This window comes from Triturus cristatus, chromosome 3_2, assembly GCF_964204655.1.
Source record: "Triturus cristatus chromosome 3_2, aTriCri1.1, whole genome shotgun sequence".
NCBI classification, from domain to species: domain Eukaryota; kingdom Metazoa; phylum Chordata; class Amphibia; order Caudata; family Salamandridae; genus Triturus; species Triturus cristatus.
The window spans coordinates 951,519,788-951,532,598 of record NC_140584.1 but is presented as its reverse complement, the minus strand read 5'-3'; positions in this window follow the sequence as shown (position 1 = coordinate 951,532,598).

The window sequence follows — 12,811 nt, the reverse complement described above, 5'->3', positions numbered from 1 at the left end:
ACAGAAGACCCATTGGACAAGGGATTGTACCAAGTCCAAGGACTCAACTCCAGCCACAATTGCCCCTAAGGCAACTGTTCCCCCTAGTTCAGCTCCAAGTGGCGGTACTCAGAATAAGGATGTAGTAGGGTTAACCCTGGGATCTGAGGTGGACTCTGGCCTGGTCAGAGTTCCTACTCAGGCTGCACTGATCTGTGATGGATATTGCCTCCTTATTTGTCAGTCCCAGTAATCTGGGCAAATACAGACAGCAGCCTTTGATAAATGGAAAAGAGGCCTTGGCATTCAGGGACACAGGAGCAAGTGTCACAATGGTGACAAAAGATCTTGCGGCTCCTGAGCAAATCATACTTGGTGAGATGTACCAAGTGACCAATGCTAGCAATGTCAGGACAGACCATTCCTTGGCAGTTGTTAATTTCACCTGGGGAGGGGTAACTGGCCCTAAGAAGGTTGTGGTAAGTGCAGATCACCCTGTTGAATGCTTGTTGGGCAATGATTTAGAAACTTCCGCTTGGGCTGAAGTGGAGCTCAGGACTCATACAGAAATGTTGGGAATCCCTGCAGATGTGTTTGCTATGACTAGGTCACAGGCAAAAATGTCATCCACTGAACAGGCCCTGGATCTTGGAAAAATGGACCAGGTGCCTTCCAAGAAAAGGAGCAGTAGGGCTAAGGCAGTGTCTTCCCCCCTGACTCAGAATCCAGACCAGTCTATTGAGGGAGCTGATCTTAATCCTGAAGATGGAACTGTCCCAGAGAAGCTTGAACCTGATCAGGTTGAGTTCTTGGGGACAGGGGGCCTTTCCAGGGCAGATCTGAGCCAGGAGTAGCTGAGCTGCCCCTCTCTTGAACCCCTCAGACAGCAAGCTGCTGCCGAGGCTGCTGGGAGTGCTAGTGGGTCCAATAGGATCTACTGGGATGATGGACTCCTTTACTCAGAGAGTAGAGACCCCAAGCTTGGTGCCACCAGGAGGTTGGTTATACCTCTAAAGTTTAGGGGCGTCCTATTGACACTAGCACATGACATCCCTTTAGCAGGTCACCTTGGCCAAAACAAGACTTGGGACAGAATTGTCTCTCCCTCTCATTGGTCTCATATGTCTGAAGACACCAAGGAGTTTTGTCGTTCCTGTGTCATCTGTCAAGCCAGTGGTAAGGCATGTGGTACAACAAAGGCCCCCCTGATACCACTACCTGTGGTGGGGGTTCCCTTTGAGAGGGTTGGGATTGACATAGTTGGTCCCATGGATCCTCAAACTGCATCTGGGCACAGATTTATACTGGTGGTGGTGGACCATGCCACTAGGTATCCAGAGGCAATTTCCCTAAGAACTGCCACAGCACCTGTGGTGGCAAGGGCCCTCCTGAGAATCTTTTCCAGGGTGGGTTTTCCTACGGAGGTAGTGTCAGATAGAGATGCAAACTTCATGTCTAGTTACTTGACTGCTATGTGGAAGGAGTGTGGAGTAAATTACAAATTTACCACCCCTTATCACCCACAATGCAATGGGTTAGTTGAAAGGTTCAACAAAACCCTCAAGGGCATGATTAAAGGTCTCCCAGAAAAGCTTAGGCGCAGATGGGACATACTTTTGCCCTGCCTTCTCTTTGCCTACTGAGAGGTTCCTCAGACGGGGGTTGGTTACAGCCCATTTGAACTTCTGTTTGGACATCCAGTTAGGGGTCCATTGTGTCTAGTGAAGGAGGGATGGGAGTTACCTCTCAAACCCCCTAAACAGGATATTGTGGACTATGTACTTGGCCTCCGCTCCAGGATGGCTGAGTACATGAAGAAGGCAACTAAAAACCTTGAGGCTAGCCAGGAATTGTAAAAAGCCTGGCATGACCTAAAGGCTGAGCTGACTGTTTACCAGCCAGGGCAGAAAGTATGGGTGTTGGAGCCTGTGGCCTCAGCAGCCCTCCAAGACAAGTGGAGTGGCCCTCATACAATAATTGAGCAGAAGGGAGAGGTTACCTACCTGGTGGACCTTGGAACTCCCATGAGCCCCCTTAGGGTGCTCCATGTCAATAGGCTCAAAAAATATGTTGACAGGGCTGACATGGGCTTGCTCCTGGCTACTGATGAGGGACAGGAGTAAGAGAGTGATCCACTCCCTGACCTGCTCTCACAGAACCTTGATGATGGTCCAGTTGATGGTGTAGCCTTGGCAGGCAGCCCCACTGTCCAGCAGCAACCTGATTGCAGAAAAGTTCTCAATCAGTTTAGACATATGTTCTCACTGACTCCAAGTCAGACTACCTGGTGCACTCATGGAGTAGATACTGGGGACAGTCTGCATTTTAAAAATAAGATTTACAGGCAACCTGACCACATCAGGGACTGTATCAGGACTGAAGTCCAGAAGAAGTTGGATTCGGGAGTTATTGGACCCTCAGATAGCCCTTGGGCTAGTCCAGTAGTCAATGTACCTAAACCTCACACACAGAATGGTAAGAGAGAGATGAGGTTTTGTGTTGACTACAGGGGTCTCAATGCAGTCACTAGGACTGATGCCCATCCACTCCCTAGGGCAGATGAGCGTATAAACACTTTGGCCTCAGCCACGTTTCTGAGCACATTTGACCTATCAGCTGGCAACTGACAAATCAGATTAGCTGAGGATGCAAAGCCAAAAACAGCATTTTCTACCACTAGTGGGCACAACCAATTTGTGGTGATGCCCTTTGGTTTGAAGAATGCACCTGCCACTTTTCAAAGGTTGGTGGATAAAGTCCTTACAGGCCTGGAAGCCTATAGTGTAGCTTATCTTGATGATATTGCTGTCTTTAGCTCCACCTGGGAGGATCACCTGGTCCATCTGAGAAATGTTTTGGATGCCCTGCAGAAAGCAGGCCTCACAATCAAGGCCACAAAGTGCCAGATAGGGCAGAGTCAGGTTGTATACCTGGGCCACCTTGTGGGTGGAGGCCAGGTTCAACCATTGCAGAACAAAATCCAGACCATCATGGACTGGGTTGCTCCAACCACCCAGACTCAGGTCAGAGCTTTCTTGGGCCTGACTGGGTACTATAGGAGGTTTGTCAAAGGCTATGGATCCATAGTGACCCCTTTGAATGACTTAACTTCCAAGAGAATGCCAAAGAAAGTTCAGTGGACAGTTAGCTGTCAAAAGGCATTTGATGACCTGAAGCAGGCCATGTGCACTGCTCCCATTGTGCAAAGTCCTGAATACTCCAAACAATTAATTGTCCAAACAGATGCATCTGAGTTGGGGGTAGGGGCTGTGTTATCACAATTGAATGATGAGGGTCAGGATCAGCCAGTAGCTTTTATTAGCAGAAGGCTGACCCCAAAGAGAAACGTTGGTCAGCTATTGAGAGGGAGGCCTTTGCTGTGGTTTGGGCTCTGAAGAAGCTGAGGCCTTACTTGTTTGGCACTCACTTCATTGTGCGAACAGACCATAAGCCCCTCTTATGGCTAAAACAGATGAAGGGTGAAAACCCCAAACTTTTGAGGTGGTCCATTTCCCTACAGGGGATGGACTATACAGTGGAACATAGACCTGGGTGTAACCATGCAAATGCAGATGGACTCTCCAGATATTTCCATTTAGAGCATGAAGACTCAACTGGTCAAGTTTAGTTTAATGTCCTTACGCTTGGGGGGGGGTGGTTGTGTAGGAGAATAGGATCTGCTTCTTATAGTTACCCCCACTTTTTGCTGATGTTTCACTGTTTTCGACTTAGACTGGCTGGGATCCTGCTATCCAGGACCCCAGCCTAGCTGCTTTCTCCTCTAAATTGATTGCATGTACTTTAGGTACACTACAGATTGGATTATGGAATACTATGTACCCAGGGCATAGGTACCCCAGTGGCCTCTCAGGGGCAGCAGCATGTATTATGCCACCCCTGGGAGACCATTCAAAATGACACAACAGGTCTGCTACAGCAGCTTGTGTAAGGTGGTGCATGCACCCCTTACTTAGACATAGGTTCACTATATATACTCCATATCACTGCACATATAAACCTATCAGTCACCCTTATGGCAGGCCTTATCAATCCTAAAGGCAGGGTGCTGGGTTTTATTTGAGAGGGTGCACCTGCATGAGCAGAGTCCTTCTGCGACCTTCAGAACCTCTATTCCGGGGTTGTTTGTGATGCAGCCAACCATATACTCTTAAGTGCATTATAAACTCGCGGTAAATGCTAACTTTAAAACGGCTGCATGGAAACATGTCGTGTTTGGTGTCAAACACCTTGGAATCACCAACAGCAACTGGTGTGGGAGGTATGATTCCACCCTCCTAGATGGAGAAATATGACAACACCGGTACACCCGGTACCAGCTTAACAGAACCTGGCATCACAAAATGGATGCTGCCAACCACAGACACGAGTCTGCCCTCCTGCTGCTGGACGAAACTCTGGTAGAGGACGGCTGCACAATAGGTTTCCTGTGACAGGGAGGTGTGACCACCTCCCAGACAGGCTTTAGTGCATTGAGGCTGGGTGGGTGCACTCTGAGAGTGCTTTGATGTCTGCACTGGGGGCACATTTGATGTCCCTGTGCATAGTCCAGCTCAAACTGGTTGCAGAAGCCATTTGCTCCTGCTCTGGCTTGAAACTGGACAAAGGACATGGGTGTAGCCACCCCTCTGTCCTGACACTCCCATAGGTGGATCCCCATAGTTGTCCCACCCCTTCCTTGGGTATAAAGTAGGAACCCCTGACTACAGGACCTTAGATTTACCTGGACGAAACTGTGCTACAGAAGCCAAGTACTTTAACTATCTACACTACGCTGGATGACTGAAGAATCTCCCTTGGAGTAAAGGAGTTACTCCCCTGCAAGGCAGGCACCTTAAACGCATCTGACCGGTTTGCATCTTCCGAGCTCCTGAGGACTCTGAAGATTTCTGCAACACAGGAGGTGGGTTCCCAAGTGTCTCCGAGGTCGACTAGTGCTCTCAGCAATCCTGTGACCCACAGCTCTCGTGGGGACCATGCAACCCATACCCCTGTGCACCGTGTCCATTTGCAGCAGCATATGCTTTTTGGTGACCCCTGAGGCTGTGCTTGGGGCTACTTGTAGTCCAGACTCTGAGTAGTATTTCCACTGAAGATTTCTGGCCTACACTCCACAAGTGTTCCATGGGCTGGTACTTTGTGATTCAGCTTGAGGTCCCTTTGCGATCCCTGGTCCGTCGACCTATAGGTCCCTGAGAAGGGAACTTTAACTTTAAGTGGGCTTTCCTCGTTGCTCCGGATGTGCCCTGACTCTCCATAGCTTGGAGAGTCCCCAGGACCTTGCTGGTCCTCACCGAAGCATCTTTCCTTTGACCGCATGGGTTGCAGTTGCCAAGGCTTGTTTGTGTTCAATCCGGACACTGACCCCCCAGCACTCGACATCCTTTGTGGGATAGCTCACCTCCGGACTTTGGTCATCGTTAACATTTCCTGGTCCCTGTACCTGCAGAGTCAAGCTTCACCTCTTCTCACCTGAAACACCTGACATCGGTGGGCATTCGTCTATCGTGCCCCTGGTCACTGTGAAGTGACCCAGAGTCTTTCCCCTCTGCTTTCAGGTTCTTCTCAGCTCCAATCAAGGCTTGAATCACACTAGACACTTCTCATCTCCCCGGCAGCAGCACTTGTTCGCATCACGCCATTGAAATCAACGAGCATATCCGACACCACTTGACCCCTATGCACCCGACTCTTCTGGGATAGGTAAAATGGGTACCTCAGTACTCTTAAGGGTGCTGGCCTTAGAACCTTCTATGTTCCAAAGGGTTTGCTTGAAGTCCTCTCCTAAGTGTCCTTAATCTTTAAAATTCCAACCGCGACTTTCCCATAGAGTTGTACGGAGCTCGCGTCTGTGTTCTCACATTGCACCTGTCCTCCGTGGGTCCCCTGTGTCACTACTTTGGGTTGTTCCTTGGGGTCCCAGCGATTCTACGTGCTCTATGCACTGTGTCTAGTCAAGTCATGGTTGTTATACCACTTTCTTAGTATATGGTTTGGTCTCCCCCTAGAGCCCACTGTGTATTGTGCAATTTACTGTCGTTCTAGTGCTTTAATATTGTGGGCCTTGTTCTCTAATCTCATAAAGAGGTTAGTAGAGAGTGTTTAGTAATACATACATATATTATATATATTCCTTGTGTGGTTCTCCTTTCATTAGGTCATTCAGGAGGTTATAATCTGGTAAACCAAGCTGCTTTACATTCCTTCAAGACTTAGCCTGAAGGCTGCTCTCCGTAGCTACCACTAGGATAGCTTTCAATAAAGGTTGTCTTTAACCTAATCATCAATAAGGGTCATTTGGACTGGTGCAAGGTGCCCACTTTAACTAGTGGACAGCATATACCAGGCTAACTTCTAATGTAGGTCACCCAAAGTCCCAACCTTAACAGCCATAATCCCTCAGGTGACAATTCTAACCCTGACCACAAGCTGAGGGTCCTATCCTGGAACATCGCCGGAATGAAAAGCAAACTCCATTGACCAGAATGGGGACTATTTTTAGAAAAATATGATGCTTGTATGTTTCAGGATACATGGGCAAGGGAGGACATCGTGAGGATGGGATATGCAACTTTCAATGTGTTGGCTATGTCGGAGGGAGAGGTAGACCCTCGGGGGGTCTATGTACTTGGGTTGCCACCCACCTGGACTGTACAGTGGAGCAGTTGAATACCTTGTCTAATGATATCCAGTGTACTGTACTCTCCTGTTCATCTAGCCTCAAAATTGCCTTCATTAACATCTATTTCCGTCCTGTAAGTATTTGCCAAGAATCATCGGCCATCGATCAACTGAACACTTTTATCGATATTGTTCCCCCGAACACAAGGCTGGTTATAGGGGGAGATTTTAACTGTCGATTTGAGCCCCTTACAGCCCCTACTGATGCTTTCTCTAGTGACGAGGATCGACTTTGGCTCAGGAAGGACCTCAAGACCTGACTCTTTTGATGACCCCTGCACTCAACGGAGCCCCCCCTTACCCCAGTGCCTTGAGACCCTCACGGGTGATTAGTTGTGCTTTACCAATCCTAATTGATTGATACCACACCGTGCATGAATTGGGATGAAATTTAGGGGGACACAACATGTGACCCCCAGCATGCACCCCCAGGGCCAGAAGAGAAGGGGGCCCAGCTGCTTCTCCGCCACCCTTTTCATGGCGGGCTCAGTGATCTCACTGACCATGTCATGAGTGATGTAATATGTGAGGTCATAAGCAGTGCTTCGCAGGGGCATAAGTTATAGTTAGCTCAAGTAACTATAACTGCTGAATTTCTATGGTTTTGTATGAGTGTAACCTTCTATTTCTACCTATAATGTCCTTGTAAGCTCTGGTATTTTAAGTGCATTTCTAAGGTTTTTCAAACTCTATTTCCTAACTATAATGTCCCTCTGAACTAGGGGTGGACAAAATTTGCGAAAGTGACTTTCGCAAATTATCGCGAAAATGTTAAAAATCTCCGCAAACACGCAGAAATATCGCGAAGATGCAGAAGTTTTTTTCCCGCCCGTTCGCGGTATTTTCTGCGTGGTCGCGGCTCGCCAACTTACCCATGCGGTTGCTCACGGGCGCGACCATCTTGTTTTCACTCTTCTCACGGTGCATGATCGCGAGAAGAAAGACGTGATCGCGCGACCAATGACATTACTGCGGGCGCGAACTGTCGTGAGACAGCGCAAATGGCTACCAACAATCCAACATCTCGTGGAGAACGCGACCGGAACGGGAAAACTTGTCGGCGAACGCGGGGATTCAGGTAAGGCGATCGCACGCGCGCAAGAATGTATTATTTTACAGCGCGAGCAAGAAACAAATTATCGCTAAGCTGCGGAATGTGGAAATTTTGACATTTTCACTCTCTCCGCGGAACGCGAAAATGTCAAATTATCGCAATTTCCGCGAGCGGAACGGAAATTTAGCCCAGGCCTACTCTAAACTTATTTTTAAGTTGAATTGCTAATTTTTTCTAACGAGTAGTCGTGTTAGTAGAGTGGTGGAGTAAGGGAGTGGGGCCTCCGACCATCTCTCAGGAATCCTGCTGTGTCAGTCTTACTTGAAGTAACAGGAGGGCTTCTTGGCCCCCAAGGACACTCAGCATGCAATATGACTTCAACCCCCAACCAGTATTGTGCCAGGAGGTGCATTTACAGAGTGGTGGATAAAGAGGGCAGGGCCTCTGACCACCTCTCAGCAATTGCGCGGTGTGGGGCTTACTGAAGGTAACAGGAGGGGTTCGTGGCTCCCAAAGACCCTCAGCAGCCAGAGGGTCCCATAACATGTTTTCCACATGTTAATTTTCCACAGGAAATTTTGACACGGCTACAGCTCAAACTGCTGAACGGAATTACACCAAATTTGGCAGGAAGGTAGATGTTGGTTGGTTCGGGGAATTGCCTTTTCATGATCTGGTGTAAATCCATTCAGTAGTTTCGGAAATATTACGGAAAATCCAAATTTGTATATATAGGGATGCAGACGGTTCACGGCTCCGTTTGCAGTGCTACGCGAAGCCAAGCGACAGGAGAAGTGCTTTAATTGGCTAGATGCAAGATGTGGAATATTTTGCAGCCGCCATTTTGTAAAGCGAGCCATCCTGGAGGATTGTTTAAAGGGAAAAGAAAACTTGGAAGGGGTCAGGGTTGAAGTACCTTGACCCCATGGGTGTTTTGAAGGGGTGTGTTAGTTGTCCATTTTGGGTTTTGGAATGGAGAGGTCATTTTTTCCACACATAGGAGGGGTCGTGATACCATCACAGCACACAGCATAGCCCCCTGTATAGTCGTGGTAGAATCTCCCACCCCAGTGAATAAATGAATTTAAAAAAACGGCAACCATTTCATGAAGCAGGAGCTGGTCCCGGGGGATACATGGAAATGTTAAAAAATACAGAAGAGGTCAGGGTAGGTGTACCCTGACTCCAATATTTGACTTCAATGTTGTATTGTAGGGGTTTGTGAAGCATACCTTACGAGCTAAAAAAATTTTTTTATTGTTTTTTATCCACACAGGAGGAGTCGCAACTCTGTCGCGGTGGGGTCGCTATCTTTGCAGAAATCAATAATAAAAAATATACATACCAACACTCAGTCATACATTAATGCATTCACACTGTCTATGACAGATAGTCACACATCAACTCACAGAGCCACTCATAGACCCAAACATCCATGCAGAGAGCCACTGAGAGACTCCCACATCTCCTCCAAGAACTACTAATAGTAATTCAGACACTCAGAGACCCACTGACTGAATCATGAACCCACATACAGATTCACTCAGAGACTTATGCCCCCACTCACAGACCCACTCAGAGACAGCCATACACCCACTCAAGACCCATTTAGACACTGACAAACCCACTCACAAAACCACTCAGAGAGTCATGCACCCTCTCGTGGATTCACTCAGGCAGCCATATGCTGGAAATATACGATCCACAAAGGTGCATGAGCGCACCGCGACTCCCTAAAATGAATATAAATCACTATAAACATGATGTTTACTCCTTCCAACATTTTTTTAATTAGTATATTACTAATCCTATAATCTCAAACTAAATACTACAAGTCTCTCTCTATAAATATATATATTATTATTCTCTGTAGTAAGTCACACGCCATATGTGAAGGGTCACGTCAGGTAAAAACTTGAATTACACTCTACACAACGTACAACAAAGTGTTTTTAAAGACATATTAAGTGCCATTTTAAACAAGTTGTTACAGAAATACTTACACTTGTGCACTCAATTATACATATATTCAAACAGAAATGCTCCCACTCACACATGCAACCAGTCACACACATACTCATATTCCCCCTTACACACTAATGCATAGTATCATATAATCACTCTCACAACTTAAACAAAATATTAAAATAAAAAAGTATAGTTAATCACTATTAAAGAACAAAAGTTTCCCAGAATTTATATCTACAATATATAATTTTCAAAACCATAGAAATTCACTTAAAAAACCAAAGGTTACAAGGTTACAAGGATGTTATAGTTAAAAATACAATATAAAAAACCTTAGAAATTCACTAAAAAAAACAAACGTTTCAGGGATGTTATTTTTAGGAAATAGAACTTTTTTTTAAACCTTAGAAAATCACACAAAAAAAAACAAAGGTTACAGCGATGTTATAGTTAGGCACAGATTTCATTCATACAAAACCAGTGAAATTCTGCTTCTAGTTACCTGAACTAACTATAACTTATGCCCGCAATGCACTGTTATGATCTCCCATATTACATCACTCATGACATGGTCAGTGACATCACTGATGGCATCTCAAATGGCATCACTGATGGCATCATCCACAGGACCCCTCACACATCTATTCGCACCCCATAGACCCTCTTGTACGCCCGCTTAGACACCCACACAACCCCTCACATACCAATTTACAGACCCATACCAGTACTCACACACCCACTCACTACTTCAAAGAGCTACTCACAAACCACTCACTCACTCACTCACCCAGCCATTCACACATTTATTCACTCACTCATACATATATGTAGGCATGATGGGTTATATGTATCTCTTACACTTTTACCACACATATGCCTTTACCATGCATGCCTTTACAGCGAAATGTGTTGTAAAGGAATGCGTGGTAAAGGAATATGCATGGTAAAAGGTTTTGTGATAAGGGCACACATGGTAAAGATGCATTTTTGTAATGCCATGCGACCCTCACCAAATAATCCACTAATCCTCTACCCCAATCTGACATGAGCCACAGTTTGACTTGAAATTATGAAAACAATTCACAGTATTGAACTATAAAATAGGTATGAGGACCATATAATTTTATTTTTGGGATGCATCCTATAGCACCATTTTGTTTACTGCAATCTAGCAGAAGGGTTAACAGAAATTCCACCACCCTCCAAAGAACTGAATAGGTAAGTGGGGAGAGGCAAATCCATCAGTGTTTCTAATGAAAAATGAGAGCAGGTGGTCGCCTAGATTCCCTTTATGTGGACAAAATCTTTCCTCCTCAAGCTGATAAACAGACTTTTATACTTGTGTTCAACCTTTCCATTAGATTAACTCAGCAGAATTAATTCCAACATTCCTTTTTTTTTTTAGCGAGTCCATCATTACTTCCAAGGTCACAAAGAGCTTTTTGTTTTTATATTAAATACCTATTACATCTAAAATCAATACTTGAACACGGGCAGCCATTAGTACGAGCTGGGAGTGAGAAGGAAGGGGATGGTCTGTGCTGAGACTCGCTGTCCACGCATCTCTAGATTGGTCCCTTCTGCGGAGTGAAGACTGGCAGCTGCCTGGCCTCACCGAGGCGAGCTTAGACGACGACCCCCGCCGCGGGGAGTGCGGCTGGGCGCATCACACAGTGCTGATCCTCTGTGGTGTGTTGACCCCTATCAACAACTCATGAGAGCAAGAAGTGGTTTAACACGCTGGCCATAGATTGTTAGCCAACTTTCTCCCTCCAGTATGCCAAAATGCACCGTGCCTGGATGCCATTCAGTGAAGAAATGTGAAGAAAAGCGCAGCATTGAGTTATTTTACACTTATTTGGGAATTTTCATGATCAACTTTCAAGCAAGCACTGGTGTGTGTTGTACCGGGTGCACAGTAAGCAATGCAGCACCCTCTTAAGGCCGGATCATTGAACAGATCAGATGTACGTTTTGTTATTAATACTGTGGTCTTTATGATTTCTGAGTTCCTTAATCATTCCCAAAAACGTTTTCACAATCTTTTATGTAGTTTTATTATAATATTTCATGCATTTAATGTGTTTTTCCCATAAAATCAGCAGCCAGCCCACACGTGTTTCATGAGCGCCCTTCGCTTCCGTTGCAGCAGTACAGATTGGTCATTGCTGTGGACTTTGGTAGGCTGTGCATTATGGCTGCATGTTGTTGGCGCTGGTTCTCTTTCTGCAGTGCTGCAGTGCTGCAGTGCTGCACTGCTTCAAATGTGGATGCTCTCTGATGGCTCACTGCTGGGGATTGCATTGGGGTTGCTGTAGTGTGGAGCTGGCCGGGCTTAAAATAAAGAAACTAACTTTCTTTCATGTGTCCTGGTCTGCTTCACTTCTGCACCAGATAAGAGCAAACAAAACAGAAGCACACAGTACAAGGTGCAGATAGCAATAGCATCGCTTGTTCTAAATTCAGGGATTGGGTAGGGATGTTGGATTGATTGGGGGAATGATGTGAGTGATATTGAATGATCTGTGTGAAGTGTTTGGTGCTCTGCAGTTAGGTTCCATAAGACAAGGCACTGATGGATTGGGAGTGACTTAAAAAGCAACTTTTGGTGCTAAATTCGCTATTTGTGGGTGGTGTCAGTCACGGCCAGTGCAGGTAAGAGCGGTTGGGCAGTGGAGCCGGGTGGGGGGGGGGGGGTGTTTCAACAGACAACGGCGAGGGGAAATTAATTATTTATTTAATTTTCCTCTGCCGTCATCAATCAAAATCCCCCCCATCATACCCCCCACAGCGCTTACCTGCACGGGCCGCCGCTGGGTGGTGAGGACCAGCTTCTAAAGGAATGGATCCAGTATACAAAGAGATGCAGTGGTTTACTCCCTATGGAGAGTGATTTAGGACACTTCTTACAGACTTAGATTTTAAAATATTACGTATTAAGCTCCAGTAGCGGTCCGTGGAGGGAGGTCGGTGGGGCAGTGAGGCGGGGCGGGGGAGGTGCAGAGTGGGGAAATGTAAACACCGGAATATGGATGAACGGAGGTAAGTACACATTTAAATAAATAAAACGAATTTCATTGCGTGTGCTGCATCGCATGTTGCGATGCAGCG